This window comes from Elephantulus edwardii, unplaced genomic scaffold, assembly GCF_000299155.1.
Source record: "Elephantulus edwardii isolate Elephantulus edwardi_28Jun2011 unplaced genomic scaffold, EleEdw1.0 scaffold00254, whole genome shotgun sequence".
Classification (NCBI taxonomy): domain Eukaryota; kingdom Metazoa; phylum Chordata; class Mammalia; order Macroscelidea; family Macroscelididae; genus Elephantulus; species Elephantulus edwardii.
The window spans coordinates 907,322-913,640 of record NW_006400004.1 but is presented as its reverse complement, the minus strand read 5'-3'; positions in this window follow the sequence as shown (position 1 = coordinate 913,640).

The window sequence follows — 6,319 nt, the reverse complement described above, 5'->3', positions numbered from 1 at the left end:
AAGCGTGCTATAAAATGTTACATAGATCTATTAGAATAATTATTTTTTAAAAATTTTATTAATTCATTGAGCACATGCCTGAAAGAACTCTTGCTTGATGAATGCGTATGTGAAGAGTTACTTATTATCAATGAAGGACTCTGTCCTCAGATCAAGGGTTGATTATCTGTGCTTATTTTACTATTCTGTAGTAAGCATGGTGTACAATTGTTCACCACAAATTAGAAAGTAAGCACAAATCAGTCTGTGTTTACCTTGAATAGCAGATATTTTGTCCCTGTAAGAGATTATAAACTTTTAAAAAGCTTTGATTCTAGAGGAGGATGCCATGGAGTTAGGATATGCTACTCATATCAAGCAGCAGAATATCTGAGGTCACATTGTTCACTACAGATTAGTATTCCAGATGCAACACTGAACATGCTTTCTAATCTCAGCCAAAATACATGAAAGTCTGTTACCTGGAAAATTGAGTGGTGGTGGTGGTGGTATGTGAGGTCGAGTCGCTTGCAACTCATAACGACCCTATGTACAACAGCCCTTAACCCTGCTCTGTCCTGTGTTAATCTCATTGTCTCCAACACACCCACCTCAATTATCCCAGTCACTGAATCAATTCACCTCACAGAGGGTCTTCCACTCCTGCACCGTCCCTCTACCCTCCCAAGCATGACGTCCTTCTCCAAGGATTGGTCCCTCCTTGCAACATGTCCAAAGTATGTCAGACGAAGCCTCAGAATCCTTGCCTCCAAGGAGCAGCCTGGTTTAACCCTCTGCAGGATGAACCTGTTCATTTTCTTAGCAGTTCATGGTACATTCAAAACTCTTCTCCAGCACCACAGCTCAAAGGCATCAATTCTCCTTCTATCACCCCTAGTCATTGTCCAACTCTCGATGCATAACAAGTGATTGCAAAGATCATGGCCTGTATCAGGTACACCTTAGTCTCCAGAGTGATACCATTGCTCTTCAGTACTTTGGAGAAGTCCCTAACAGCAGGGATAATAGAAAGAGAATTGATGCCTTTGAGCTGTGGTGCTGGAGAAGAGTACTGAATATACCATGGACTGCTAGAAGAACAAACAGTTTTGTCCTATAGAGGTTGAGATCAGGATGCTCCTTGGAGGCAAGCACTCTGAAGCTTTGTCTGACATACTTTGGACATGCTGCAAGGAATTAAGAGTCCTCAGAGAGGGACATCATGCTTGGGAGGGTGGAAGAACAGAGCAAGAGAGAAAGACCTTTGATGAGATGGAGTGATTCAATGACTGGGGTAACAGGTAGGTGTATCAGAGACAGTAAGATTGGCACAGGATGGAGCAGAGTTTAGGGCTGTTGTACATAGGGTTGCTATGAGTCACAGACGACTCCATCACACATAACAACTACAACAACATTTGAGGTAACTAAAAATTTACTGATTAAAAGGTTAGCTCGGTTGGCCTAGTGGCAAGAAATTGTGCTGAAAACACAAAGGCACAGAGTTCAAGACCACCAGTTTCTCAGCAGGATGAGCAATTTCCTCCCATTTGATTAAGTGCCTGTAGGTTGGTTCTGACTCAATAGTACACAACAACAACAGCATCCTTTTTAAACACTTAAGGTTTCCAATATGCTATGATATGATATGGTATGATATGATATGATCACATACTTTTGACCTTCTCCAAACTTCTTGCCATAGAGTTGAGTCAGACCTACAGCGACCTTTGGGCAGAACTGCCCCATAAGGTTTTCAAGGCAGTAATCTTTGCAAAAGCCAACTGCCACGTCTTTCTCTGCAGAGTAATTATTAGAGCAATTCAAACCAAGTGCTTAATCACTGTGCCATCAGGACTCCTTTTTGAACTCCTAGTGGCATCATCATACTTACAGCGTCAAAAATCTTACTTGAGGGTTAGCTATGAGTCAATTTGGATTCTGTGACAATGTGTATACATACATATATATAATCTGCCTCAATTTTATGGTTAGACGTTTGGGAGAGTTCATGCTGGGAAAGGTAGAGTCAGAAAAAGAGAGGTCAAGCCTCAAAGAGGCCTGACACAATGACGGCAACACTTTTAAGGATGGCACAGAATAGGACAAGGTTGTGATCTGTTATTCACAGGGTCTCTCTGAATCATAGACACCTCAAAGGCACCTAACACACACATGTACACATACACGTGTGTTGTTGTTACGTGCCATCGAGTTGCTTGCTACTCAAAATGACCCTATGTACGAGAGCTCTAAACGCTGTTCTATCCTGTGCCAACCAAGCCATCTCAGACACATTCCCACCACTCCACTCACAGAATCAATCCATCTCATTGAAGGTCTTCCTCTCTTTTGCCGCCCCTCCAATCTCCCAAACATGAAGTCCCTCTCCAAGGACAATTCCCTCCTTGCAACATGCCCAAAGTAAGTCGGACGAAGCTTCAGAACCCTTGGCTCCAAGGAGCATTTCAGCTTCATCTTCTCCAGGACAAACCTGTTTGTTCTTCTAGTAGTCCATGGTATATTCAACACTCTTCTCCAGCATCACAGCTCAAAGGCATCAATTCTCTTTTTATCAACCCTATTCACTGTCCAACTCTCTGATACATAGCATGTAACTGCGAAGACTATAGCCCAGATCAGGCGCACCTTAGTCTCCAGCTTGACATTGTTGCTCTTCAATACTCTTGAGCTGACTTTCCCATTGCAATTCATCTATAATGGTTCCCTGGTGGCCTAGCAGCAAGAAGCTGCACTACAATCACAAAGTAAGGGCAGTTCACATCTACCAGCTGCTCTGCGCGAAAAGATGGGCTGTATAATTAACTACATCTGAAAATCTGGCAGAGGGTCAGCTATGGGTTGGTTCTGACTCGACGGTTCACAACTACAACAATGTATTATATATAGACTAACTGCTGTTTAGTTGGGACCTACTCATAGCTGACCCTCCAGTTGGTTTTCCAGGTTGTAAACAGCACAGAAGGAGAATGTTCATCTTTCTCCAGAACAGCTACTGGTAGACTGAAACGGCCTGAGAGATACAGGCTGTGGGTTAGCAGTGTAACTACAAAAGGACTACACCACTAGCTCTCCCTCTGAATTTAAACAGGAGAGGAAAATTTGGAAAGATGAGAGCAAAAAGTTTTTTAAGATTCTAATAATGATCTTACCCAACAACTAAAATAATTTTGATCGGATTAATACTTTGGCCTTTCTCTCTAGGAGGCAAAAACTGGAACAATGTTGTTTCCAACTCTTCCAGTAACTTCAAGACAGGTCTAGCTATCTGCCTCAGCCTTGAAAACCTCATAGGGCAAATTTATACATATACACACACACACACACACACACACACACACACACACACGAGACTGCCATCCATGAATCAGAATCACTAGCAACTAACAATAATTTGCGTTATTAAAAGGGTCATATTAAAAGTAGTGTATACTTTTAAAAAAAAAGTAAATAAAATAGAGTATCATACTGATTCTTTCTTTGATTCACTCCTACTTATCATTCTTTGAGACCTAAATTTTGTTTGTAGGGCAGTTAACTTACTGGACCAAAGCAACTCTCAAACCAACAAGTTCTAATCATAGCTGCGAAGAGTACTACTTAGTTTTGATATAATCACTTTTTCCTCGTGGGTGCTTCAGCTGTCTGGCTATAAAATAGGCGATTTAATAGTAACCTGCCCACACAGGGGCTCTTTTGAAGTTAACTAATGAACGTTCTCACCAGGTGCATTTAAAATTATTAGATGCTTAAAAAAAAAAAAAGTACTGTCTTGAAAAGAATGCTACAATATATACATTTTGGTAGTGGCACAACCCCTGGAGAGTGGTGATGCTAACCCAAAGGTGTATGTAAGGGGTGCAGACCCTCCAACAGCTCAGAGAGAAAAAAAATGGACAATCTTCCCCCATGCAATTTATATCTGGGCAACAAAAAAAGGAGGGTCTGCTAGGTGTCAAAAGGGGCTTCACCAGAGCACTTAAAAGTAGTGGATGTTATATAAAAAAAAATATTAATATTAATTTGAAAAGAACACTGCAATATATACATGTTGGTTCTAATTACAGTACTAATTATGATTTTCTCCCAAAAGACACTCTCCCCACCCTGCCCCCTCATCCCAACACATTTCAGCTCTTCCTTATGGCCGCTGCCTAGCAGAAAGTCTGTCAACTCCAGACGCAAGGCTGCAACAAAAGCAGTTTTAAAACGCTAACGCTGAAATGGACCAGACAAAAGAAAGTGGACCTGTGCAGAGGGATCCGGTCAGAGAAGGGGTGTGTGCGGACTCTCCACCAGCTCCAAGAATGAAGACATCTCAGCTCCACAAGCTGACGCCGCCAGCGTCTCCACCCCACCCTCCTTGCCCAACCCCACCCCTTCCAAGCCCACCCCCAGGACCCTCGGCAAGGACCCTGCCCTCCCCCACCACGCCTCCAGCGCCTGAGCTCAAGCCTCACATTTCCAGCTCCGTGTTATTCCACCCTCTCGGCCTGTCGCGCCCCAGGTCGGCTCAAAAGCCCCAGGTGCGAAAGTTAAACCTCCGCCGCGTCACCTGAGGCCGGGGCAGGAGTGGGCCGCCCCAGCCCGCGGCCAGCCCGGCTCCGCCCCGGCCCTCGGCGCGTCCTCGCGTGGGCGAGCTTGGGGCCTGAAGCATCGCGGGCGGCCGGGACTGGGCTGAGGCCACGCAGCGCGGCGGACGAGCCAATGGCGCTGGGCCCGCCGGGCGGGCGTGGATCCGCCAGCCCTTACCTGTGTCCTTGTCCCCGGAGCCAGGGGCTCTGCGCCCCCTTCTGGCGCGACCGAGCGCCCTCAAACCCGGCCCGGAGGACTCGTGGCGGCTTGAGTGGTGGCGATGCGGGTTCCGTGAGACGGGAAGCGACAGGAGCCAAACCCCGTGGAAAGCGCTCGAGCTACGCTGCAGCCACGACCCCGCGGCATCGCACGCGGCGCGGCTGGGCTACTGCCGCCCCCGGCCAAGCTCGGCCCAGCGCTGTGGGTTCCGGACGCGAGGCGCGCGTGGGCGGCGCCCGGCCTTGGACCAGCGAATAATTTCCTGGCACCGCGGGTCGCGCGTGGTCAGGCAGAGCACAAGGAAACTTTCTTTCTTGTCTACCCTCTTGGCAGAATATCAGAAGTTGTCAGTTCCTCTCCGTTATATATATATATACCCACCCAGCCCTTTGAGAAATCCAAGCCCACTTGTGCTGGCTAAGATAGAGGTTTTTGCGACCCCTTTACGTTTCTAAAACGGCACCACTACCTTTACTTAAGTTTTCCTTTCTTATATTATCTTCCTTACCTTTTTTGTGCTTTAAAGTTCCACCTGTGGGCAACCAGGATTAACCATCAAGGTGTACTTTACTCCACATGTGTCAAATTACAGTCAGCTGGTAAACTGTGATGGTGATAAAACCAGAAGTACTTATCTAAGTGAGAGAGAGGGCCTCTTAGAATAAATGTTAACTTGTCGGAGTGTCATTAATTCCTTGATTTAAAAAGCATTGAACATAGGTTGTCAAATGACAGCAATTCTCAGCAATCCTAGTGCAAAATCTATATAAAAAAAGAATTGAAAATGGTTGTTTGCACACTAAGGTACATTTCAGCCCCGTTCACAAATAGAAAAAAAAAATGGAAACTAGCTAAATGTCAACATATGAAACCCATTGTTTTTTGATGTTGAGATATAATCCATATTGAAGGCTGAAGTCCTTGATCCACTCCACAAGTGCCTCTAGCTTTCCTTGCTTTCAGAAAGCAAGTATGTGTTATCTGCATGAAACAGGTTGCTGATGAGTCTTCCTCTAATCTTGAAGAGGAGCCATGCTCCTCTTCATAAATCTACCATCTCAAATAATTTGCTCAGCATACAGGTTGAATAAGTTTGAAGAAAGGATACAGCCCTGATACACACCTTTCCCAAGTTCAAACGATACAGTGTCCCTGGCTCTGTTTGGACAACAGCTGCTTGTTCTAAGTTTAGATTTTGTATAAGCATAATTAATAATTCTGAGATTCCCAATCTTCTCAATGTTTGCCATAACTTGTTATGGTCCAAACAGTCAAATGACTTTGCCTAGTCCATAAATCACGTTTAGACAGTGTTCTGGTTTACTCTGCTTTCAGCCAGGAACCACCTAACATCAGCAATAATATGATGTAAAAAATAATGACGTCACAGCCTCTTCTACTCCCAGCTTGAATTTGTGACAGTTCTGAATCAATATACACTTCTAGCCATTTTTTCTATGATGTTCAGCAATATTTTGATTGTGTGTGTTAGTAATGATGTTTGGTAGTTTTCGCTTTCTGTTGG